The sequence below is a fragment of the Scyliorhinus torazame genome, chromosome 7 (assembly GCF_047496885.1).
Source record: "Scyliorhinus torazame isolate Kashiwa2021f chromosome 7, sScyTor2.1, whole genome shotgun sequence".
Classification (NCBI taxonomy): Eukaryota; Metazoa; Chordata; class Chondrichthyes; order Carcharhiniformes; family Scyliorhinidae; genus Scyliorhinus; species Scyliorhinus torazame.
This window is the reverse complement of record NC_092713.1, coordinates 220,210,301-220,237,702: the sequence shown is the minus strand read 5'-3', so window position 1 is coordinate 220,237,702 and position 27,402 is coordinate 220,210,301. Positions and strand designations below refer to the sequence as shown.

General features: G+C 47.1%; 1 long non-coding RNA gene across 1 annotated transcript; it reads left to right on the top strand.

Annotated features, from left to right (window-relative positions):
* LOC140427446 (uncharacterized) lies at nucleotides 1-27,402 on the top strand. Its single transcript, XR_011948492.1, has 3 exons — nucleotides 1-59; nucleotides 8,059-8,250; nucleotides 26,411-27,402. It is a non-coding gene; the product is annotated as an uncharacterized lncRNA (long non-coding RNA).

The window sequence follows — 27,402 nt, the reverse complement described above, 5'->3', positions numbered from 1 at the left end:
TTTCAAGCTTTTATCTGGAGACTCAAGTATAACAGTGAATCTTCTGATATTTTATAAACGTAAGTGCTAGCTACCACTTTTGTAATCACCGTTTCTTGTGTGTGAGTGGGGTGATTTTACGAATACATTCAGTGTTCAGAAATAAACATTTATTCTTCATTTTAATTGAACGACTGAGAAACTTGGGTTACTCCCAACGGGAGGCTAAGTGCCGACGCCGGAGTAAAAACGGGAGTGTTTTACTCTGGCGTCGGCGCCCGTTCCGGGACCCCATTTTGCGGCCCACAGGGGGCTAGGACAGTGCTGGAGTGGCCCACGCCACTCCACATGCCAATCCCGACCTGATCCCGGCGCTGCGGGGTCCGCGCATGTGCAGTTGGGCTGGCACCAACTAGAGCATGCGCAGTGGCCTTCTTCCCCGCGTCGGCCCCGACGCCAAATGGTGCAGGGCTACAGGAGCCGGTGCGGAGGAAAGGAGGTCGGGGGGGCAGAGAGGCTGGCCCGCCGATCAGTGGGCCCGATCGCGGGCCAGGCCACTACAGAGCCCCCCCCCCCCGGGGTCGGACCCCCCTCCCCCCCCACAGGCCACCCCGGACCCTTCAATGCCGAGGTCCCGCCGGCTCAGAGGATGTTAAAACGGCGTAGGCTCGATTGGGCACTTTATGGAATCCAATCATTTCAACATGCTACAAAACTAAAACATGCAAATTTATCAAAAATCTAAATCTTAATGCATTTTTTTGAAGTAGGTTAGGTCACTTTCCCAAGTGGAGGTACTTGAGAAGAGGCTTTCGGGTAATAGTCCATGCTAACAGCTAAACATCAGGTTCTGTCTGGACCAGCCATGAGCAATGTTACGCTGCTGAGTATTAAAACTGATAATTTTAAGTGAGCATTAACCTTCTTTTCCAGTTTGAAATACTGCTGTATCGGGCAAATGGCTTGGAGATCGGCAGTAGCTCAACTGATAGCACTGAGTCAACAGGACATGGATTCAAATATCACTCCAGCACAGAACCAAGCTGGTGCATCACTTCAATAGGAGTGTTTTTTTTAATGTATTTTATCCAAACGTATATGAAAAGTTACAGCAAATAAACAATTAGGGAAACAAACTTCCCAACACACGACGATATAGTTTGTATACATTTTCTCCCTTTTTTACCCTCCCCACACCCCCCGGAGACGAACAACTCCTCAAACATGATCACAAACATCTCCCACCTTGCCTCGAAAATCTCTGCTGAATCCCTTAACCGTATTTGATCTTTTCTAGCCGAAGGAAGTCATATAAGTCCCCCGGCCAGGCTGCTATCCCCAGTGGCATTGTTGACCGCCACTCCAATAAGGTTCGTCACCGGGGAATCAGAGAGGCGAAGGCCACAACATCGGCCTTCCTCCCCTCCATCAGCTCCGGCTTCTCTCATATCTCAAAATATCACCACCGAAGTGTCCGGCTCCACCTCCTCCCCCACTAGGGAGAGGCAATGAACACACCAGCCCAGAATCTCTCCAACTTTTCGCAGCCCCAGAACATATGTGTGTGGTTCGCTGGTCCCGCCCACACTTTTCACACTCATCTGCCACCCCCTGAAAGAGCCCAGTCATTCTTGCCCGCGTCATGTGTACCCTGTGTGCGACCTTGAGCAATAGGAGTGTTTTACCGTTGGCGATGCCACCATTTGGGTTTGCAGCACTTGTTCCGTAAGCAGAGAAATAGTGCTGAAATGCTGAAGGTTTATAGATCACATGGAAAAGGGGTTACAGACCACACTGAACAGTCGGCAAAAAGTAACAACAAACTGTTGGTAGCTTGCATGAATTGCGATATATAATATTGCACAATGCCAGCTTACCATTTCTTAGGCGACTTCCTGAAACTATTAGTATTTATCCTCATCAGCTTCAGTGTCCTTTGGATTTTTGGAGCCACGTTTTTTCTGGCAGCTACTTCATGCATAGAAAACTCTTCAGCGAGATAAGTACCCTAGGGTCCCACCTCTTTCCGAAATACGTTTAAAATTGAACCTGAATATCAAAGTGCTTGGGGTTAGAGGACTGCTATGACTTGTTAATGTGTGACCTTGGAAAATTCCACAAGATCAGAGTACTGCAGTATCAATGAGCACTAACCTCTCTGCTCTGTCATTTTGCTGCTTTACTGCCCAGATCAAAAAATTAATCTCAGCAGGATTATAGCCGCAGAGATATTAAAGTGCTTCTCATGAATTTAGGCTGTCCCAAATGGTTTACAGACTATAAAAGCACAGGTGGCCTGAGAAAGCAGGTTGAAAACATTTATTTAGTTGCCATGAAGTAAAGGCAATGCAACCTACAACTCAAATGTCCCAATCGGACTACCAGAAGTGCCGGTCCTGGGTCGGGCTTACGTGTCCCAGCTGGGTGGGCCTCCACCCACTAGCGGGGAAGATCATAATTTACAAGTCCCATGGGGAGTTCAATCTACGTGTGCCCATGGGTCTCGTGAGGGTTATTGTACAGACAATGAAGTACTTTTGAATTGTCCCTGTCCATATCCGAGGCCAAGTCACCCACATCAAGCTGATGCGGGCATAGGTCTTCCTGACTAAAGGATGGCAGATAGGGTGGTCGAGACACAGATTCATCCAGTGTGGCTTTCTCTGAAGGGAATTCCCTACCCTTGAGGTTGTCCACGTGCTTCTGCACGGGCCTTTTCCTAGTCCTGACCGTGTAAGAGAACAGTTCCCTTATCTCCACTATAGTCTCTGGGATCCTTGGGCGCCGTCCCCAAAATATCGAACATAGACAGAGTCCCCTGGTTTAAAACCTGTCACATGTTTGGTGATCGTGGTGCCTTTGTTGGAGGCCTTGCTTCATTCCTACCTTCCTGCCAAGACCCGGAACGGTAAACTCAGGCGGGTACGGAAGGGTTGGCCCATTAACAATTTGCCGATGCTACCCCGATTGTGACGTGCAGCGTTGTTTGGTAGTTGAATAAGAACCGTGCCAGCTTTGTTTCAAGAGAACTTGTATTTTGTTCTATTTAAACGTGTGTTTTGTCTGGTCAGCCAAACCATTTGAGGACAGGTGGTACGGAGTGATTTTGAAGTGTTTCACCCCGTTGGCTCTCATAAATACCTGGAACACCTCGCTAGTAAATGGGGTTCTGTTGTTTGTGACAAGCACCTCTGGAATTCCATGGGTGCTGAATGATTGATGCATTTACTCCACGGTGATTCACTAGTGGAAGGCATTCGATAACGTCCAGCCATTTTGTGTGGACGTCTCTAAGGATCAGACTCATTGATCCCGTAAAGGGCCCAATGAAGTCGGCATGCAAACGCATCCATGGGCATCCGGGTCATTCCCAAGGTTGGAGCGAGGCCGATGATGGGAGGTTATGGTGTTCCTAGCAAGCTGCACATTGCTGTACCATTCGCTCGATGTCACCGTTGAGTCCTGGCCATCACACATTGCTCCTCGCGAGCATTTCCATCTTGGAAATACCCAGGTACCTGCTCTGCATATCCTGTAAGATTGTGTGGCGACCCAGCTGCAGGATGACACCACACGAGCACCCCACAGGAGGATACATACTCTGCATTGAGCCCCTGTTGCTTTGTGGATAGGCCCGCAGCTCCTCTGGGGGACTTCCTTGTAACACACCGTGCAGGACAATGTGGTGTTCTTTCACCAGCACAGGGTCTCTTCAGGTCTATGTGCAGATTTGTGCGGCTGTCACGAGTCGGGTGTCCATGACGTTCAAGGTTAATATAACTTTGTCCATTACTGGCAGCAATGTTGTGAGTTACTCCTCATCAGTTTCTGGGAAGATGTTCGGTTGGACTGTGGTGACTCTTGGCCATCAAATCTGTTCACGGTATTTTCTTTTTTCAACATTACAGCGCAGTACAGGCCCTTCGGCCCTCGATGTTGCGCCAACCTGTGAAACCATTCTAAAGCCCATCTACACTATTCCCTTATCGTCTATATGTCTATCCAATGACCATTTGAATGCCCTTAGTGTTGGCGAGTCCACTACTGTTGCAGGCAGGGCATTCCACGCCCTTATACTCTCTGAGTAAAGCATCTACCTTTGACATCTGTCCTATATCTATCTCCCCTCAATTTAGAGCTATGTCCCCTCATGCTAGACATCACCATCTGAGGAAAAAGGCTCTCACTGTCCACGCTACCCAATCCTCTGATCATCTTGTATGCCTCAATTTAGTCACCTCTTAACCTTCTTCTCTCTAACGAAAACAGCCTCAAGTCCCTCAGCCTTTCCTCATAAGATCTTCCCTCCATACCAGGCAACATTCTGGTAAATCTCCTCTGCACCCTTTCCAATGCTTCCACATCCTTCCTATAATGTGGCGACCAGAATTGCACGCACTACTCCAAATGCGGCCGCACCAGATTTTTGTACAGCTGCAACATGACCTCATGGCCCTGAAACTCAATCCCTCTACCAATAAAAGCTAACACACCGTACGCCTTCTTAACAACCCAACATTGAGGGCATTTAAAAGATTATTGGATAAACATATGGATGATAATGGCATAGTGTAGGTTAGATGGCTTTTGTTTCGGTGCAACATCGTGGGCCGAAGGGCCTGTACTGCGCTGTATCGTTCTATGTTCTATGTTCTATGTAACCCTCTCAAACTGGGTGGCAACTTTCAGGGATCTATGTACATGGACACCGAGATCTCTCTGCTCATCCACACTGCCAAGAATCTTACCATTAGCCCAGTACTCTGTCTTCCTGTTATCCCTTCCAAAATGGATCACCTCACACTTTTCTGCATCAAACCCCATTTGCCACCTCTTAGCCCAGCGCTGCAGCTTAGCTATGTCCCTCTGTAACTTGTAACATCCGTCCGCACTGTCCACAACTCCACTGACTTTAGTGTCATCTGCAAGTTTACTCACCCATCCTTCTACGCCCTCCTCCAAGTCATTTATAAAAATGACAAACAGCAGTGGCCCCAAAACAGATTCTTGTGGTACACCACTAGTAACTGGACTCCAGTCTGAACATTTCCCATCAACCACCACCCTTTGTCTTCTCTCAGCTAGCCAATTTCTGATCCAAACTGCTAAATCACCGTGAATCCCATGCCTCCGTATTTTCTGCAGTAGCCTACCGTGGGGAACCTTATCAAACGCTTTACTAAAGTAAGGCTCACTGGTCTATGGTTACCGGGGTTGTCTCTACTCCCCTTCTTGAACAAGGGGACAACATTTGCTATCCTCCAGTCTTCTGGCACTATTCCTGTAGACAAAGATGACTTAAAGATCAAAGCCAAAGGCTCAGCAATCTCCTCCCTAGCTTCCCAGAGAATCCTAGGATAAATCCCATCCGGCCCAGGGGACTTATCTATTTTCACCCTTTCCAGAATTGTTAACACCTCCTCCTTATGAACCTCAAGCTCTTCTAGTCTAGTGGACTGAATCTCAGTATTCTCCTCGACAACACTGTCTTTTTCCTGTGTGAATACTGATGGAAAATATTCATTTAGCACCTCTCCTATCTCCTCGGACTCCAAGCATAACTTCCCACTACTGTCCTTGACTGGCCCTTCTCTTACCCTAGTCATTCTTTTATTCCTGACATATCTATAGAAAGCTTTAGGGTTATCCTTGATCCTACATGCCAAAGACTTCTCATGTCCCCTCCTGGCTCTTCTTAGCTCTCTCTTTAGGTCCTTCCTAGCTAACTTGTAACTCTCGAGCGCCCTAACTGAACCTTCATGTCTCATCTTTACATAAGCCTCCTTCTTCCTCTTGACAAGTATTTTGACTGCCTTAGTAAACCACCGTTCCCTTGCTCGACAACTTCCTCCCTGCCTGACAGGTACATACTTATCAAGAACACACAGTAGCTGTTCCTTGAACAAGCTCCACATTTCCATTGTGCCCATCCCCTGCAGTTTTCCTCTCCATCCGATGCATCCTAAGTCTTGCCTCATCGCATCATAATTACCTTTCCCCCAGATATAACTCTTGCCCTGCCGTATATATCTATCCCTTTCCATCACTAAAGTAAACGTAATCAAATTGTGGTCACTATCACCAAAGTGCTGACCTACCTCCAAGTCTAACACCTGTCCTGGTTCATTACCTAGTACTAAATCCAATACGGCCTCGCCTCTCATAGAACATAGAAAATACAGCACAGAACAGGCCCTTCGGCCCACGATGTTGTGCCGAACCTTTGTCCTAGATTAATCACAGATTATCATTGAATTTACAGTGCAGAAGGAGGCCATTCGGCCCTTTGAGTCTGCACCGGCTCTTGGAAAGAGCACCCTACCCAAACTCAACACCTTCACCCAACACCAAGGGTAATTTGGACATTAAGGGCAATTTATCATTGGCCAATTCACCTAACCCGCACATCTTTGGATTGTGGGAGGAAACCGGAGGACCCGGAGGAAACCCACGCAGACACGGGGAGGACGTGCAGACTCCGCACAGTCAGTGACCCAAGCCGGAATCGAACCTGGGACCCTGGAGCTGTGAAGCAATTGTGCTATCCACAATGCTACCGTGCTCTCGTTGGCCTATCTACATACTGTGTCAGGAAACCCTCCTTTGGACAAAAACGGACCCATCTAAAGTACTCGAACTATAGCGTTTCCAGTCAATATTTGGAAAGTTAAAGTCCCCCATAACAACTACCCTGTTGCTTTCGCTCCTATCCAGAATCATCTTTGCAATCCTTTCCTCTACATCTCTGGAACTTTTCGGAGGCCTGTAGAAAACCCCTAACAGGGTGACCTCTCCTTTCCTGTTTCTAATCTCAGCCCATATTATCTCAATCGACGAGTCCTCATCAAACGTCCTTTCTGCCACTGTAATACTGTCCTTGACTAACAATGCCACCCCTCCCCCTCTTTTACCACCTTCCCTGAGCTTACTGAAATATCTAAACCCCGGCACCTGCAACAACCATTCCTGTCCCTGCTCTATCCATGTCTCCGAAATGGCCACAACATCGAAGTCCCAGGTACCAACCCATGCCGCAAGTTCACCCACCTTATTCCGGATGCTCCTGGCATTGAAGAAGACACACTTTAAACCACCTTCCTGCCTGCTGGTACACTCCTGCAACTTTAAATCCTTACTCATGACCTCACTACTCTCAACCTCCTGTATACTGGAGCTACAATTCAGGTTCCCAAGCCCCTGCTGAACTAGTTTAAACCCTCCCGAAGAGCATTAGCAAATTTCCCCCCCAGGATATTGGTACCCCTCTGGTCCAGGTGTAGACCATCCTGTTTGCAGAGGTCCCACCGACCCCAGAATGAGCCCCAATTATCCAGAAATCTGAAACCCTCCCTCCTGCACCATCCCTGTAGCCACGTGTTCAACTCCTCTCTCTCCCTATTCCTCGTCTCGCTAGCACGTGGCACGGGTAACAACCCAGAGATAATAACTCTGTTTGTCCTAGACCTAAGTTTCCACCCTAGCTCCCTGAATTCCTGCCTTACATCCCTATCCCTTTTCCTACCTATGTCATTGGTACCTATGTGGACCACGACCTGGGGCTGCCCCCCCTTCCCCTTAAGGATCCCGAAAACACGATCCGAGACATCACGCACCCTGGCACCTGGGAGGCAACACACCAACCGCGAGTCTCTCTCGTTCCCACAGAATCTCCTATCTATCCCCCTAACTATGGAGTCTCCAATGACTAATGCTCTACTCCTCTCCCCCTTCCCTTCTGAGCTCTGTGCCAGAGACCTGTACCCCATGGCTTACCCCTGGTAAGTCCCCCCCACCCCCCCAACAGTATCCAACAGTATTGTACCGTTGGTCGTTGTTTTGGTGGTGACTGAGTCATGCAAGCACTGTCCTTAGAGAGCGCCGCTCTCCGGAACAGGGACTGCCCAACACTGTGTACACCACAATCATTGGAAGTCGAGTGCTCCTGCATCCCCTTTTCTGCATTCTCGTGGGTGAAGTACATTTCTATGGCACTTTTCAGATCCAAGGCCCTCTCCGCTAATAGTTTTCTCATTGCCATATTGTTGATTCCATACATCAAACGACCTCTTAACATTTCAGGGCGAGATGGACCAAAGTCACAATGTTCTGCCAACTTACGAAGATGCGTTAAAAATTCCATCACGACTCTCCAGGGGTTATGCTGGCCATATTGAACTGGTACCTCTGCATTATTACAGACGGCTTGATGTCACAGTGATTCGCGACACGTTCTACGAACTCGCTGAAGGATTTCAAGTCTGGGGCTGTCAGGTAGGTGAGACTCTTGATTTCACTGAATGTCGGGGGCCCCAAAGGTGGTCAGGAGTATTACCTTCTGCCGGTCTTCTCCGCTGGTGCCATTTGCCTGGAAAAAATACTGCATCAACTCAGTATACTGGCCCAGTCGTCTATGCCTGCATCAAAGGCCTCTAGCCTCCTGAAATGCGGCATTTTAAAAATCCCATTGGCATCGCTCCCGTGCTGGAGTATCCACTACGATCAGGACATCCAGAATCACAGCTGCCGTTTTTTTCATCGTCCCCAGTATAAAAGCTCAAGAAGGTAAGTTGAATAACCTTTAGTTAGTTAACATAAAATAAAAACCGGGACACAGCATACAACTCAAAGGTCACAATTGGGACGACCGGAACTGCCGATCCCAACCCAGTCGACTTTTAAAGGGTGGGTTTACGAGCCCAAGGTGGCAGGCCTCCACCCTCTAACAGGGGAGATTGTATTCTACAAGTTCCACAGAGAGATTGATCAACATATCCCTAAGGGTCTTGTGAGGGTTATTATACAGACAATGAAATAATTTTGAAGTGTCCCCTCAGTGTTGTAATGCAGGAAACATGGCAACCAATTTATGCACAGCAAGGTCGCATAAACAGCAATTAGATAAATGACCAGATGATCTGTTTTAGGTTTTTCTTTTCTTCAAATTACATCCATTAGAGAGGGCAGAAGGGGCCTCAGTTTAATACTTTGCCTGGAAGTATCAGGGGAGATAGTAACATGATAATGATATGCTGGACTAGTAATCCAGTGGGCCAGGCTCATGTTCTGGAGGACATGTGTTCCAATCCTACCAAGGTAGCTGGTGGAATTTAAATCCAATTAATAAAACCTGGAATATAAAGTGAGCCTCAGTAATGGCGACCATCAAACTATCATTGATTGTTAGAAAGACCCATCTGGCTCACTCACTAATGTTCTCTACAGCACTTATGTATTGCTGAAAAAGGAGACATCTTAAACCCATCAGGGCATTCCCAAGAATACAGTGTAAGTGAAACTGTTAAATTTATCCTGCATGCAAAGAGAGTGCTGATTGGTTCGGAAGTCAGTTCTGATTAGAGGTAGAGGTGTTGGCATGGAGAACGCACCAGTTGATGGTGGTTAACATTTAACTGCCAAGCATTGTTTGAAATTTAAGACAGGCAGTTTGACTCTGATTGGTCAAGGCATTGCTCCAAGGAATGAACCAGCGAATGGTTGTCATTTATTTTGTTTAGCTGAAACAGGTACAATGTGTGTACATGTTCTTTCTGTCTACGATGAACAGGGCTCTATGTATTAATATATCTAACTTCCAATACACGCAAAAGCGCCACGCTATGATCCCAACTGACACTTTTGAGGTACCTTGCCCTTCCAAGGTAATCTAAGGTAGACTGGGCACATTTCGGGGCTGAAGGTATTAGGCCCGCTCATGTGTTTACATGATATACAGCTCAAAATGATTTGATAAGATGCATCAGTAAGCTTGTTAATAGGGCCCAAGCTATTTGCTCACCATGCAAACGTGATGTTGAAATAGAACACCCTAAAGCCATTAAAGCATCTCAAATATTTGAGCAACGGGTGAAGCAAGCTGTTTCAGGCTGCTACTATACAGTACCAACATGCGTGGTATTTACCACCAACAGGGTGCTGCCATCAAGCCAAGAACACATTCTTCCTGTCACATAAATCAGTAATGTGGTATGTGACTTATAGCGTCAGTCTGATGTTCAGTGTATAGGCCATACAACCAAAGGCGGGCGGGTTTAGCACAGGGCTAAAGAGCTGGCATTTAAAGCAGACCAAGGCAGGCCAGCAGCACGGTTCAATTCCCGTACCAGCCTCCCCGAACAGGCACCGGAATGTGGCGACTAGGGGCGTTTCACAGTAACTTCACCTGAAGCCTACTTGTGACAATAAGTGAATTTCATTTCATTTTCATTCAACAGCATGTACCTCCGCTGTTCACAGCGGGCAAGGTACAGACTGTACCCAACAAGCCCATGTTTGCAAAACTCAAAACATAGTATCCAACATTAGAAGTGATTCTGCAATTGGATGACGTTTGCTAAATAATTATCAGTGTGCTAAAAATTACGCTGAGAACCACTTTTGAATTGTCAGTCGGGCTCACAGACATTTCTAGTTTCAAGACCAACACCCTTCTTGCAGACATTTCTAATTTTGCTGATTAATCCTTACTTCCTGAGTTCAGTATCATGCATAAGGACATTGGGAGCTAAGGAGGGGAGGATACGCAGCCTTAAATGTGGAGATGAGATCTACATGCAGAGACAATGGAAGCCTATGGGATTTGAAGTTTGATACGCTTTCTTCATCACCTCAGGGTGCGATCCAACAGCCATAGTGCGCCCAAAACGCAGCGCACCGTGGCGCAGCATGGCAATTAAAAGCCAGGAGGCCTCGCTCCTGGGATCTACCTGGCTCGCAACACCTCACGAGATCTAACAAGACCTTGTGAGATGTTGCGATGTAAAACCCACCCATTGTGGCTGGGATCACTTATTTGCAAATCTGCATATTGAAGCATGACAGCTCGTCTCAATTATTTTTTTTAAATAACTTTAGAGTACCCAGTTTTTCTTCCCCAATTAAGGGGCTGTCACTGCCTCTGCCTGATGTGGATTCATGTCTGTGAGGTGATCACTGGACTGTGAACCTGCCTTAGGACTAGGTCTCACCAAGATGTGTACATCTCCACTGGTCGAGGGTGTAGGTGAACACCAGTGATGGTCCTTCATTTGAGGATAAGTCTGCTTTCTCCTCAGAGATGATCTGGAGGCTGGGGGCTCTGTCATCTTCTCAAAGAAGTCATCCTGCTTTTGTTTCGTATACCTAGAATAGAGAGAAGAGAGAATTAGTCATCGACTCGGCAGGCTCATCCATTAAACATCACTCGTAGTCATTTCTCACATCTTGTCAATGTTTACTGGGTGCATCTTCACTGGCTTGTGGGGGGAGACCAATCTCGCCTTCCGCACAAGAATGATCCCTACCCTCACCAGTAAGCTCTTCGGTCTGCTCTTCAAACATGGAGAGGCACCGCAAATCCGGGGTTCCCTCTCCTGTCTTAGCTCTCGCCCTTTTGTTATGTGAGACATTGTCCTGCATAAAGACAGATGGCTTGACTGTGAGTTCGATGAATGAAAGAACATTTCAGAAGCATGCATGCCTGTTGTGTCTGGTGAGTCATCTCTGGTAAGGGATTAAGACATCAGTTGTGCAGTAAATGAAGTGGTGAGCGGCTGAGACACATGTGTTGCAGACATCCCCGAGGATTCCAGCCCTTAGACTGCCTGATGTCCTTATGAGAGTGTGAGTTTGCAGTGAGTCAAAGTTTCCTTTACTCTGGTGAAGTGAAGCAGATAATTCATCCTGTTGCAGCACTGCAGGATGGTCCCTGGCAACCACCTCCCAGGCCCATATGGTCAGGTGGGAGGACCTCCTTCTCCTAGCCCTTGGAATGAGGACCTCCCGCCTTTCCTGGATGGCTGGAGGAGAGTACCCAGGGAGGCTTTGCTGAATCGGGATGCTAATGGTTTGCTTCTCCTTGGGAACATTTCTATCCTGTCCGACACACACCTGCTAGCAGTGAATAAATGTCTCTGCGGATGCTATTTAAACATGGCAGCAGGACTTTATCCCCACAAGGTAACGAGCAGGATGGGAGAATACCTGCCCTCCCTGTCACGAGATTCGCTGGGCGCCTTCTTGGTGCATAATTAATGAGCTAAAAGGCAGAAGATCGCATATATTCGCCCGTCCCGTTGTGCAATGGGAATCTGCCAACATTCGCGTCCGCTATCAGACTTAGTCTCCGGAACAGAAAATTCCACCCTCTGGTTTTCTGAACCAGTTTAATAGATAATAAATTCCATAAATTCTGGGCAGTCTACATCTTAGTGAACTTTGTGCATTGAGTGGTGGCAACTGTTGTGACAGTCACCAGAGAAATATTCCAAATGAGATCCCAACCTGTCCACAAGACGACTGAAGAGCAGTTGTTGAACCCAGTAAAAATTGACAGCAAAGTTGAAATGTTTTCAAGCAAATAAATTAAGAATTCATCAGCCAGCTAGGTTCTATTTTCTAACTGAAGTATCTGAACTATTTTGATAGAATCATTGATTGCCAGCTGCTTGGAGGTGAAGTTCAACGTTCAAACTTGTGGGCCAAACCTCTCGACTGTCACATTTTAAATTGGCCCTGAATAGTTGTAGAGGCAGACAAGACTCACAATCTGACAGGATCAGTTGGTTGCCAGTTATACAAGAGATATGAGCCCCTCATCCCCGCCTCCCAGATACATATTTTACCCTTTCAGCACATTGTGCATTATCCAAAGAGCTGCATGGTTGCCTTGCCGGCCGCGGCAATGGTGTTGAGTGCCCGTCCATCCCAACCCCACGACCCACTTCCTGGCCAACCTCCGCTACTCCCTCCAGCCCTGGCAGAAGCCCCCCTTGGCCAATGGCACGACTGTCAGCAAACGATGGTAACGTTGGACACCTTCCGTACCCCATCCCTCTCTCCCTCATCAACCACGGTTCCAGTTTCACGATTTTTAAACCTCGCCATCGGGAATTCGCCCAGTTAAGGCAGAGAATCGCGGAGCCCCGGAGAATATCGGGTCAGACCCGCTAATGACATGCCAACGGCATTTACTGTATTTGCGTTCTGGATCGCATTGACGCAGCTGTAGAAGCATTGGAGAATTGTGTTTCGGCATGAACTCGGAGCCCGCCACGATTTCGCCGTCAAAATCGATTCTCCGCCCAATCGCGTTTCCCGATTCTGGCGTCAGCCAACAGATAATCCCGCCCATGCTTTTCCCCTGGTGTGCAACATAACATGACAACAAAATTAAGCCTGACCTATCAGAATCTAATTAAATATTGGTGGTATCGTTAAGCATGCAACAAAAATTGCTCTAACCCCTGTGACTGACATTGAAAGTAAATAGAAAATAATTTGCGTGATGTGTGATGACTCAAGGTTACAATTGTGTTCTTTACCAGCCACAATCAGCACTGTCACTAAAAGTGCCAAACAGAGTCCCAAATCTGATCTGAAAGGCTGCTATTTATATCAGCAACTAGTGTGATGATTAAAAAGCTGAGGCGCTTAGAAATGTGGCCTTGGCTGTCCTGTGAATTATGTAAATATTCCTACAATATATCAAGTGGAAAACAAAATTCAGGAACATTTTTAAAAAGAACATTTCTGCTTAACACATTTACTAACAAGCTGATCTGTAGATGGTCTCTGATGCCACACTATTTTAGGCTCTGTGAATGGGGGACAGAGGGGAATCTGCAATTTGGTGCCTTCACTCACTTGATTGTGTCCTTGTCCTTACGGATGACCATGCATTCCCGAGGGCCTGTGGATACCATCAGAAACTGCTTTGTCTTACCTAGTTTAATTTAGTTACACAAAACCAATACTATTAATGATGGCTTGCTTGTTCTGGGTAAACTAAAGCACAATGGAAACTACAAACCAAGCTAATGAGTGAAAATGTATTCTAGGGCCAAACAATGACACCGTTGTTCGTTGCTTTCTTTTTCGCAAACAAATACTGGAGAACAAATCAAATGTGCGGAGAATGCTAGACAGTTGGAAATTTAAAAGCTTACAGGTCTATAAAATAACAATGGAAATTAATTTTGCCATATCATCCTTATGGCACATAGAAACAATACAGAGATAAACAGTCAGTCACACAACAAATGCAGTCTGTCAAACCAAAGGAACAGATTTGTATTCAGGCTAACACTGTGAACAACACATTCTCCAATTCCCCACTGCTGCATTACATGGCTAGAATTTTAAAGGCCATATGTTATCAGGAATTCCTGGCTCAGCTAACACATTCCTGTTTACCAAAAGTGGTTGTTTTTCTCCAATTTGCTTTTCCTATCCTCAACTCCTCTGTTGGAGGCAGTGAATCATACAGCAGGATGCTTCCATAGATGCTAATGAATCTCTGATGCCCCAAACTCCCAACAACAGCTTAACGCTAGAGGTGTGATTTATAAATACAAGTGAGAGTCCGTTTGCAAACTTTATTCATGCTCAAGGTGCTGCATTTAATTGTTTGATCCTTTTTTAAAATAAATCTTTGTGTACCCAATTCATTTTTTCCAATTTAAGGGGCAATTTAGGCTGGCCAATCCACAGAACCTGCACATCTTTGGGTTGTGTGGGGGGAAACCCACGCAGACACGGGGAGAATGTGCAAACTCCACATGGACAATGAACCAGAGTCGGGATCGAACCTGGGACCTCGGCCACGTGAGGCAGCAATGCTAATCAATGCACCACCGTGCTGATCCTTAACAATGGTCACACATATGAAGTGTTGGGTGCTCTGAGGTACAGACGAACCAACACGGTTGCGATTGGTACAACGCAGTTTTATTCCATTAAACTATTTATACATCAGACTTGGTACTCAGCACGTTGTGACTGTTTGAGTGTCTTGTTATGAGGTCCTGGCCCTGTGCCGTCTCCAGATGGACAGCCCAGGAAGTGTTGTGTTTCTTGTCTTATACTGTGTCTGCTCTTGTCTGTGATTGGCTGTCGTGTTATGTGTGCTAATTGGTCCGTTGGTCTGTCTATCATAATGTATGTGTTATGATGTATGTTTGAATATCATGACAACATAGGCGGCATGTGGCACAATGGTTAGAACTAAGACTGCAGCGCTGAGGACCTGGGTTCGAATCCCAGCCCTCGGTCACCGTGTGGAGTTTGACATTCTCCCCATGTCTGCGTGGGTTTCATTCCCGCAACCAAAAAATGTGCAGGTTAGGTGGATTGGCCACACTAAATTGCCCCTTAATTGGAAAAAAATAAAAATAATTGGGCATTCTAAATTTATTAAAAAAACAATGACCGCACATTGATTGGTCATTTTTAATAAAATCAGCACTCACATTTAATTTTTTTTTTTTAGGTATTGTCCAATTTCTTCCTTTTGCTGCCCTTGAAGACGGGTATCTTGCTGCGTATAGCTTCATAAGTGGCGTAGTCACCAATGTTATCACAGCTTAGAATTTCTGTGCCTCCAGCCTCTTGCAGGGATCTCCTGGACACATTTCCAGGTTATTAAAATCTGCTACCACACAAATGCTGCCCAGTCACTGATACCTCGCTAAATAGACCAATTATATAAATTTTGCCACAGATGAGGGCGCGATTCTCCGACCCCCCACCGGGTCGGAGAATCGCCGGGGGCCGGCGTGTATCCCGCCCCCGCCGTGTCCCGAATTCTCCGCCACCGGAGATTCGGCGGGGGCGGGAATCGCGCCGCGCCGGTCGGCGGAAATCGCGCTGGTCGGCGGGCCCACCCCCGGCGATTCTCCGGTCCGCGATGGGCCGAGGTCCCGCCGCTGTCAACCCACGCCAGCCGGCGAGGATTGAACCACCTTTTGAATGGTGGGACAAGGCGGCATGGGCGGGCTCCGGGGTCCTGGGGAGGGAGAGGGGCGATCTAGCCCCGGGGGGTACCCCACAGTGGCCTGGCCCGCGATCGGGGCCCACCGATCCGCGGGAGGGCCTGTGCCGTGGGGGCACTCTTTTCCTTCCGCCTTCACAATGATCTTCACTATGGCGGAGGCGGAAGAGACCGCCTCCACTGCGCATGCGCGGGGATGCCGTAAGCGGCCGCTGACGCTCCCGCGCATGCGTCGCACAGCAAAATCATTTCCGCGCCAGCTGATGAGGCGGAAATCAGTCTGGCGCGGGCCTAGCCCCTCAAGGTGAGGGCTCCGCCCCTCAAGATGCGGAGAATTCCGCACCTTTGGGGCGGTGCGATGCCGGACTGGTTCGCGCCGTTTTTGGCGCCGGTCGGCGGACATCGCGCCGATTGCGGAGAATCCCACCCGAGGTCTCGCAAACCCTGTCGGCTTCACCACAGTGCTGGATTTCCATAGGCCCTGAGCCTTTGATTGTATTCATGTGCCAGTTAAGATACCCAAAGACCCGCCAGGCATCTCCATTAATTAGAATGGCTTCCACTCCATCCAGTTAGTTTGTGACCACTCCAAGATGATTGTGCATGTCTGTATCAGATATCCAGGGAGCTACCATAACTTCTTCACTCTTCACCAATAACATCTGCCACAGGTGTTCTCTTCACCCTACCAGCTAAGTAGATCTTGGAATGTCCAATACCTCTGACAGGAATTCTCAACCACTGTCCCTGTCTCCAGCACATGCACCTGCTTCTGCTCACATGATGTGCTCCTCATCATGTGCAAACTATCTCTACTGTAGGGCCCACTGAGGTGTTCATATCGGGGCTGGTGGATAGTGCACAGGAGGCATATGTTGGCGCATCATCAGAGTGCTCATCCTCCTCTGAGTACTACACACCCTGGTTCCTCATCATTTTCATAGAGGACCTGTACGAGATGAAGGAAATGAGTTAATGCAACCATTGAGAGAGGGTGCAAATTCCGCATTACACATACAGTTATGTATCAATTCAGCTTCAGTGACTGTTTAGTGCCAAGTGGCATGGTCACATGTTATGATTCATATCTAATTCTGCCTCTGGAGCAGCCCCACCTTTCCTGTGGAGATGCCCAGAATATGTGCCAGCTTGTCAACCACCAGGACCTCCTCCATTGCAATGAAGGTGGCAATGGCTGTTTGTCCATAGCCAGTTCTCCACTGGAGCTGTGTGCTCTCATCTCCTACAATGAGGAAGATATGAGTGTGAGAAGTGGCAGATGGAACGGTAACATTCATGGAGGGTGATTGTGAGGGATGGGTACAATAGGGTAAATGCCTGTGAGTATTGTCTGTGGAAAATTGTGGAAGAGCATGGATGAAGGGTATATGTGGAACAACAAAGTGTGTTGGGCAGAGGAGTTCTGTGCAAGAATACCGTGTGGAGTTTGCACATTCTCCCCGTGCTTGCGTGGGTTTCGCCCCCACAACCCAAAAGATGTGCAGGCTAGGCGGATTGGCCATGCTAAATTGCCCCTTAATTGGAAAAAAATGAATTGGGCACTCTAAAATTTAAAACAAAAAGACAGAGATAGGTTCTTGATTAATAAGGGGATCATGTGTTATGGGAGAAGGCAGGAGAATGGGGATGAGGAACGTTTCGGCCATGATTGAATGGCGAAGCAGGTTCAATGGGCCAAATGTCCTAGACCTGCTCCTAGGGCCTTAGTTAGCCACAGATGGTTCATCTTTCTGGTAGTCTATCTTCCTGAATGGAATATATATCTACACGATTCATCTCAACAAGTTCCTCTGGTAGTGAGTTCTACATTCTAACTAATCTCTGGGTAAAGAGAATTCTCCATCACATATCTCATACAAATCTGGGTCAGTAACGTGGTACAATCATTTTCTGTCAAGAATAATCTGTAGCAGTCAGTAGGAAAGCTGGTAAGCTGTGATCCGGTGATTAAATCAGTGCCCACGTATTACTGCCATGGACAAAATAAACAGCCATTATGCTCCAGGAATGCAGATTTATTTTGGAGTCAGTGGGAAAGAACAAGATTTTCTGCATTTCTCAGTTTGTCAGTGCAGGAAGCGATTGGGGTGTGGGGGGGAGCCTTTATAAATGCCACCCCAACCTGGCACCTGGACAGCTTGGCATTGCCATGCTGGCACCCTGACAGTGCCACAAGGGCCAGGATAGGCAGGGCATGGGGCCCGGGCAGGCACAGGAAGCCGCACAAAGTGGGCGCCAAGGCCAGCGCTCACGCGACGCTCTTACCACCTCCAGATTCGCCGACTAGGGGGCATAACTGACGGCAGCAATAACAACTCGTCCCACCTCCATAACGCCCCCTACCCCAGCCGACCACCTCGTTCCATGTATACCCTGTGGGTGTCACCAGATGGGACCCGTTACTTCCTCCTCCCTTGGGGTGCCCAATGGCCCCTGGGCTACTCCTTGGGACGGGGGTGTGGCCAGAGCAAGTTCCGGGAGCTCTCCCGCCACCTGGTATAGCCTGTCCTGGAGACCCGCTTTCGTCGCGACCAGGATCTCCATGCGCGCCTCCCTCCTGCCCACCTCCCTCTGGGACTGGCTCAGGTCAGCCAGCGCCCGGACAATGCCATTGACGCCCGCAGCCATGACCCATTGTGACTGGGCCAAGCTCTGGAGTGTCGCTGCAATGTTCAGGTGGCCCTGTACATAGCTGCCTGTGGCAGGGCAGCCCTGTCCTTGCCTCAGTGACCACCCACACAGAGTGCCCCAAGCCTTGGACATCCTGACTCATGGCCGATACCTCACCCCCAGGAGCCTCTTCACTAAAATGCCCAACCGAGGTGAGTTTCTCTGCGATGGTGTCGGGTGTTGGAGACAGCTGTGACGGAAATTCGGTGTCTTCCCTGGGCTTTGCTCTGGGCTGGTGTGGGCTGGCGTCTGGCGGTTTGTGTTTCTGTCCATTGCTGCCTCATTGCTGGTATTGTTATGGGGTTGTGGCCCAGGCCGGGAGGGCTCCAGAAGGGCCCACCTCATCACCAGGCAATCCTGCAAAACACAAGACATGAAGCATAGTTGGATCATGGGTTGGGGTAATGTGGGTGTGTTGGGGTGCTGTGGGGGTAGCGGCTGTGGTGTAGGGGTGGTAGTATGGTGGTGTTGGGGTTGCGGGCGTTGAGTCGCACGTGCCATAGGGACACGGCAACTCGACGGGGTCTCACTCATTTGCCCAATGTCGACCTCTGACTTGACAGCTTTTCTCCGGGCCCAATGACTAGGTCCAGTACCTGACGCTCCGTGACGATGAGTGGCCGAAGGTCCAGCGGTCCCCCTCCGGTCTCTGTCTCTCCCTGCTGCTGTCACCTTCTCCTTGGGAGATGGGGACAGACAGAAAGTGCAAAATGTTCGGCAGTTGGACAAGTGCGGCACAGCTGGTGGCCTTTGTGGCCAGGTCAACTGGCCATGGCGTGCGGTATAAGTGCTGGCATGTGGTGCAGGGTGGGGTGCGAACTGACTGCCGGCGGGTGGGATTCGGTCACCCATTGGGTGAGGGTTGGCTAGTTACGGGTGTGTGAGGCAGGGGTTAGTGGCAGAGGCATGGTCCTGTCTACTCACCCTGGCTGCCCTGAAGAGGTCGTGCAGCTTCTTCCGGCACTGCTGGCCGGTCTTGGCAGTGGGGCCCATGGCGCTCATGACCTCTGCCACCTGCGCCCAGGCCCGGTGTACGGTGGCTGGTGGCAGCTTCTTTCCCACTTTGGGGAACAGCGCAGACCACCTCTCCTCCACGGCTCCATCAGGGTCCCCAACTCCGCATCCGTGAACCAGGGCGCCACTCTTCGTGCTGCCATCTTGTTGCTGGGATGCGTGTGTGTGGGGAGTGGAGTGCTGATATGCGGGTGCAGCTTATCAGCCTCTCGAGTGCCAATCCCGACGCTGGTGAATCGGACACTGCTTGTCATTGGAATGGCTCGGGTTCCACCTGGTGCCGGTGCTAGTTCAATAACGGATCATGAACTGCTCTGGGACCGGCGCCACTTTAGTGGTCGTAGAAGTCCACCGATTCTGTCCCGGCATCAACACAATTAGTTTCTGAAACCGGGGATCCCTCCCCTTATCTTTCCTTCACATATGTCTTCAGATTTATGTTCTGAACAAGACAAAATCAGTGGAAAAGGTTGTTGTGAAAAGCAAGGCTATTAAAATTTCATTTTAGTATGCTTGTGACAATGTATATCTGCTGATTTAAGACAAGTAAATCATTTTTATGAACGCAACAACAAATATTTCTCAATTGAGAAGTGTGTCGTAATTCTAAACCATAGCTAAATGTTGAATAAAGACCTGTTTGAGAATCAGCATCAAATGGGCTATAGCACGGGCAGCACGGTGGCGCAGTGGGTTAGACCTGCAGCCTCATGGTGCCGAGGTCCCAGGTTCGATCCCAGCTCTGGGTCACTGTCCGTGTGGAGTTTGCACATTCACCCCGTTTGTGTGGATTTCACCCCCACAACCCAAAGATGCGCAGGGTAGGTGGATTGGCCACACTAAATTGCCCCTTAATTGGAAATAATGAATTGGGTACACTAAATTTATATTTAAAAAAATACATAGAAGGCAACCAAGGCCTTGCAGATTGTTGAATAAAGGTATTCAACCCCAGTGACATGTATGACATTTAAGTTGTCCTGTTTAATATATAAAATCAGCTCAGCATTTTTTTTTTACAAATTTAGAGTACCCAATTTATTTTCTCCAATTAAGGGACAATTTAGCATGTTCAATCCACTTACTTTGTACATCTTTGTGTTGTGGGGGCGAAACCCACGCAAACATGGGGGGAATGTGCAAACTCCACATGGACAATGACCCAGAGCTGGGATCGAACCTGGGACCTCGGCACCGTGAGACTGCAGTGCTAACTACTGCGCCACCATGCTGCCCAGCTCAGCATTTTTAATGCAATAAATTAACTGTTCTTAACATGGATTATCAATATAACTACAAAGAAAAATCCTAATATAATTATAGAATATTCGAACTGCAACAAATAAACTAACGGCACCCCGGTTCGCGGAAGCAGAGTTGGATACCCTGATGGAGCCATGGAGGAGAGGTGAATTGCTCTGTTCCCTGGAGTGGGAAAGAAGCTGCCACCCGCCGCCGTACACCGGGCCTGGGGCAGCATGGTAGCACAGTGGTTAGCACTGTTGCTTCACAGCTCCAGGGTCCCAGGTTTGATTCCGGCTTGGGTCACTGTCTGTGTGGAGTCTGCCCGTTCTCCCCGTCTGCGTGGGTTTCCTCTGGGTGCTCCGGTTTCCTCTCACATGTCCCGAAAGACGTGCTGTTAGGTCATTTGAACATTCTGAATTCTCCCTCTGTGCACCCGAACAGATGCGGGAATGTGGCGACGAGGGGCTTTTCCCAGTAACTTCATTGCAGTGTTGATGTAAGCCTACTTGTGACAATAAAGATTATTATTATTATTACAAAATGGCCAAATTCACAGCCCCTGCCTGCGCACCATGAGGTAAGGGGTGCCTTATATTTAATTTCCAAATCCAACTTTTCATGCTTCAGTAATTTGATAGCATGCCTTAAATTTAGTTACCACAGTCTTACAAAAGAGCAGAACTGAGCTCCAAGCTTCAACTTTTAGTTCAAACTTATTAAACATCCAGTGATTTACTCTTAACTATTTTCTTTTTGCAGATTTTATTACAGACACATTGAAGCAGATAAATGGCTAGTAGATACAATTAAGAGCAAATCATTAACGTCCACAGTTTACTGCTAAGGCTCCCTGCAGTAAGAATGATGTCGTGCAGCTCCACTCATATCTGCTTCATTGTCATTCTGAAAGCACTCATAATTAATATGTGGAGAATAGATTAATTCCATGGGCCACAAATTTTCACTGCTCAGAGAGGGAGAGTTCAGCAATTCAATCTAGTATTTTTGTTTCAGTCAGAACCTTGTTGTGAATGCTACAATTATTCCGTTATAATGAACCACCTTACTCCAACGCCAATTACAAATAGCAATAGGAGTACATATTTTAAATTAACATCTTGAGTGAAAAAACAGATTATATATTTTATACATAATCATGAAGAAACCCACTGATGTTTCCGAAAAACCAATGGGTTTGTGATCCTAGCAAATATGGTGGCAATCCATTCAAATCAACATTAATTTAGAAGCCCTTTTGCGCTTTGCTGGGGGGGGGGGGGGGGGGGTGAACTTCCTCAAAAGGCATTTCTGAAGTAGCACTAAAACCATAGAGTATTATTTAAGGGCGGCACAGTGGAACATGGTAGAGTGGCACAGTGGTTAGCACTGCTGCCTCACAGCTCCAGGGATGTGCAGGTTAGGTGGGATTAAGGGGATAGGGCAGGGGAATGGAACTAGGAAGGGTGCTCTTTTCAAGGGTTGGTGCAGACCCGATGGGTCAAATGGCCTCCTTCTGCACTGTAGGCTTCTATGATTCTAGGTATGGTCTCATAATGCCCGGGATAATCTCCAGGGATACGGGTTCAATTCTGGCCTCGGGAGACTGTGTGGAATTTGCAAGTTCTTTCCGTGTCTGCCTGGGTTTCCTCTGCGTGCTCCGGTTTCCTCCCACAGTCCAAAGGTGTGCACATTAGGTGGATTAGCCACGCTAAATTGCCACTTAGTGTCCAAAAGGTGGGGTTACTGGGTTATGGGGATAGGTTGGAGGCTTAAGTAGGATGCTGTTTCCAAGGGCCGGTGCAGACTCGATGGGTCAAATGGCCTCCTTCTGCACTGTAGGGATTCTATGATTCTATGATTCTAAATAGAGAGAGATGGTAGAATTCTGCAGTAGAAAAGGACCATGAATAACTGAATAAGAAACAGAAAATGTTGGATAAACTCAGCAGGTCTGGCAGTATCTGTGGAGAGAGAAACAGAGTTAATGAAATGAAATGAAATGAAAATTGCTTATTGTCACAAGTAGACTTCAAATGAAGTTACTGTGAAAAGCCCCTAGTCGCCACATTCCAGCGCCTGTTCGGGGAGGTTGGTACGGGAATTGAACCGTGCTGCTGGCCTGCCTTGGTCTGCTTTAAAAGCCAGCGATTTAGCCCAGTGTGCTAAACCAGCCCCTGGGCTGGATTCTCCGCTGTTCGGATTCTCCATTTCGCCGGCAGCCCGGGGATTTTCCCGACGGCATTGGGCTGCCCACATTGGCCAGCCGGGGAGTTGGAGAATCCCGGGGGCCCGCTGCACCAGAAATCTGGTTCAGTGGGATGGAAAATCCCACCCAATATTTCAAGTCTATTGAATATGGACTCAAAACGTTAACTCTGTTTCTCTCTGCACAGTTGCTGCCAGATTTGCTCAGTTTACCCAGCATTTTCTGTTTTATTTCAGATTTCCAGCATGCGCAGTATTTTTCTTTTATTATCATGAATAACAAAATCAGCAAGTATTTAGGAAGGTAAATGCAATGGTTAGCCGTTATTGCCAGAGGATAAATATAGGGAAATCTTGCTACCACCGTGCAGAGCATTATGAGACTATACCTAGAATCATAGACGCCTACAGTGCAGAAGGAGGCCATTTGACCCATCGGATCTGCACCAAACCTTGAAAAGAGCACCCTTCCTAGGTTCATTCCCCTGCCCAATCCCCTTAATCCCACCTCACCTGCCCAAAACAACACTAACGGGAAATTTAGCATGGCAAATTCACCTAACCTGCATAGCTTTGGTCTGTGAACCCAGAGCACCCAGAGGAAACCCACGTAGACACAGGGAGAAAGTGCAAACTCCACACAGCCACCCAAGGCCGGAAGTGAACCCTGGTCCCTGGCGCTGTGAGGCTAACTGTGCACAGTTTTAGTCTCTTTATTTTGGGAGAGGCATACTTGATTTGGAGGTAGTTCAGAGAAGGTTCACTGGGCTGATTCCTGGGATGAGGGGTTTGTCAAATGAGGAAATGTTGAGCAGGTTAGACCTATACTCATTGGAGTTTAGAAGAATGAGAGGTGATCGTATGAAACCTGTAATATTCTGAGAGGTCTGGCAGGGCAGAGGTTGTGAGGATGTTTCCTCTTGTGGGGAAGTCTAGGACTGGGGTATACTTTCAAACTAAGGGGTCTTCCATTTAAGATGGAGATTAGGAGGAATTTCTTCCTTTAGAGGCATACAGTTCTTTGGAATTCCCTTCCCCAACAAGCATTGAAGGCCGGCTCATTGAATATATTCAAGATTGTGATTGACAAATGTTCGACCAACAAGGGGAGGGGAAGAGGGGGCGCGGTGCAGATAGAAAAGTGGAGTTAAGGCTGCAATCGCATTAGCGGTGACCCTATTGAATGGCGGGACAGGCGTGAGAGGTCAAATGGCCTACTCCCACTCCTATTTTTTGTGTTCTTTGGCTCTTATACAGATATAAAAGGTTTCAGGTTTGATTCCACAAACCAACACAATGTTGCCCATAGTTGGTTCTGAATGAAGACATTTGAATCTTTCCCCGAAAAATTGGTTAAGTGAAATATACCATTGGTATAAAATAATAATTCCACGTTAAATCTATTTTTGAATTTGTGACTCAGCATCTGTAACGTGCAAATATGCCTTTTGTAAGGGGCAACGAAAGGAGTCCACGCCGAGTTGCAGAGAAAAACAAAACTTATTTTATTTAACACATTAACAATTATATACAGCTTTCGCCATAACCCTAACCCTAACTCTAACCCTAATGCAGTGCCCTACTGGATCTTTTCTAGTCGGTGCCTGACCGCCGACTCAATACAAAGACACATGAACTTAACTAAGGGTTCCCCACCCCCTTATCGTATTTTGCAAATTTCATGGGGCAGTGGATCATCCTTACCCCGTAAGGCCCATGCGGGTTATAACAATGCTTATACACCTAGACTACCATTTCCCATGTGGTGGTGGGTTGCTTTTGGAACTCCTGCCTCACTCCTTTGTAGTCCTTTTGTGTCAGTCTCCATCACTCACACTGACAGGTTGATATTGTAAAGTAGTGCAGTTAAGGCTCTTTAATCCAAAGAGCAGGTCAGACTCTATAACTCTTCAACTTAAAATTATATGGGCTTTACAAAAAATTAATTGTAGTCAGGCTGAGCAAGATTATTCCCAGCTGCTGAACTGCAATGACTAATTTTCCTTAAATGTAATTATACAAATAGATTCTGAGTGCCAAGTCAGAAATTAAGCTCTATGGTGACTACAAACATTTATTCTATGAAAGTAAGAAACTCATTTTGTTACAGGCAGTAATTTCACTCTAAAAGGACTGTCATTCCATTCCTTCACATGGTAATTTACTTGGAATACTGGGCAACTTCGCTATATGCAATTACATTCTAAACTGATGCTACAGCATCCAGGACTTTGAACTATTAAATACTATTGCTTCAGTAAAGTACTTATTAATTACCATCACAGAAAAAGGATATGGAAAACATATACTTGGGACAATCTACTTCTACTATAACGCACCCATTTACCAGCAGAGTTCAGTGAAAATCTTCACCGAAAACTGCTCATTTACAAAAAATCTAGTTGCTTCAAAGGAAACAAGATTTGGCATTTTAACTGCTTTCCAATACCTGGACATAAATATTTGAATCTGTAATTAGAGCCTCCCGGGGCAAATAATAATTTTCTGTTACTTTAAAATTTTCCCTCAAACTCAAAACCACAATATAAATACAAACATGTTAACAATGATAGACAGGAAAATTCTATCTGGTCAAGCCAGACTATCCCAATTGGGGTGCCTTGTGTATCAAAATATATTGACTCTGCCCATCTAAAACCTTGCGATTTCATTGAAGAGATAAAATAATTATATAGAAACCTAGGTCAGTTTAGGATAAATATCCAGGAAACTCCTCTCCAACCCCCTTAGGTGCTTGAAACCAGTCAAAATGATGACACTGGCTCTGATAATGCCATTCAGTGCCTATTCTTTTGCACAAGATGATCTCTGTCCTAGCTAGAAACCCATCCAGTTCTTCTTTGAAGGAGCTGGGTATGAACCGGCAGCGGGTTCCAGAGATTCCCTGCGCTCTGGGATAAGAACTATATAATGACTTTCGGGCAGCACGGTAGCACAGGTGGCTAGCACTGTGGCTTCACAGTTCCAGGGTCCCAGGTTCGATTCCCGGCTTGGGTCACTGTCTGTGCGGAGTCTGCACGTTCTCCCCGAGTCTGAGTGGATTTCCTCCAGGTGCTCCTGTTTCCTCCCACAGTCCAAAGACGTGCAGGTTAGATGGATTGGCCTTGCTAAATTGCCCTCAGTGTCCAAAAAGGTTAGAGGGGTTATTGGGTTACGGGGATAGGGTGGAAGTGAGGGCTTAAGTGGGTCGGTGCAGACTCGATGGGCCAAATGGCCTCCTTCTGCACTGTATGTTCTATGTTTAAGCTAAATCTTGCATTGTACAACTTAAAATTGAGGACTCCAATCCTCCCTAACATATTTAGTTAAACTGTTCACTCAAACACAATGAAAGCTCAGGTGGACGAGCAATGCAGAAACGTCAGTAAGACCACGTGCCAAATATCTCTGATAATCTGACCTCACATTCATTTCTGATTTATAAACTGTCACCATCAAAGCAAATTTTTTTTTTAAATTTTAGCTTTTCTTTTTCTTTCTTTTTTCCAGGTTCGAACATTAAGGATTAGATTTTCGATTTGCCACCTGTGCATAAAACTGGAACTTCAGACTGATCCTCTTCCTAGAACCTGCACTATTTTCACTTCAATTGTATGACAGTTGGGCATTTTCCATAATGAATGTTCAATCCGCGAAATGGTGCTATCACTCTAATCCCATGGACAATCCAGTGTGTGGATACATCCATCAAATACCTCAACGCAGCTCACTTGGCCTGCAGAAGTACACGAATGACAAAGGAAATTAAATCAACATGATTCTACAGCATTCATGTCTTTCAACTACTAAACACTAAAATACTATGGCTTCAGTAAGGTACTTATTAATTACCATCACATAAAAAGGATATGGAAAACATACAGATGGACAATTACAATGGGCAGCACGGTAGCACAATTGCTTCACAGCTCCAGGGTTCCAGGTTCGATTCCGGCTTGGGTCACTGTCTGTGCGGAGTCTGTACATCCTCCCCGTGTGTGCGTGGGTTTCCTCCAGGTGCTCCGGTTTCCTCCCACAGTCCAAAGATGTGCAGGTGGATTGGCTATGCTAAATTGCGCTTAGTGTCCAAAATTGCCCTTAGTGTTGGGTGGGGTTAATGGGCTGTGGGGATGAGGTGGAGTTGTGGATCTTGGGTGGGGTGCTCTTTCCAAGAGCTGGTGTAGACTCGATGGGCCGAATGGCCTCCTTCTGCACTGTAAATTCTATGAAATTCTATAATTCACTTCTCGCGATAATGCCCCCATTTACCAGCATACTTCAGTGAAACTGTACATCTGTAAACAATTTGTTTGCATCAAATCTAATTGCTTCAAAGGCAATAAGCCTTGGAATTTAAATTGCTTTCCAATACCTGGACGTAAATATTTTAATCTGCAATTAATGCTTATCGGGACATTTTAATTCCCATTGTATTCTCCAGATTAATATTTTGGGAATGAATGTAGGAATTTCTGGGGTATTGTATTGGGGGGCACGATAGC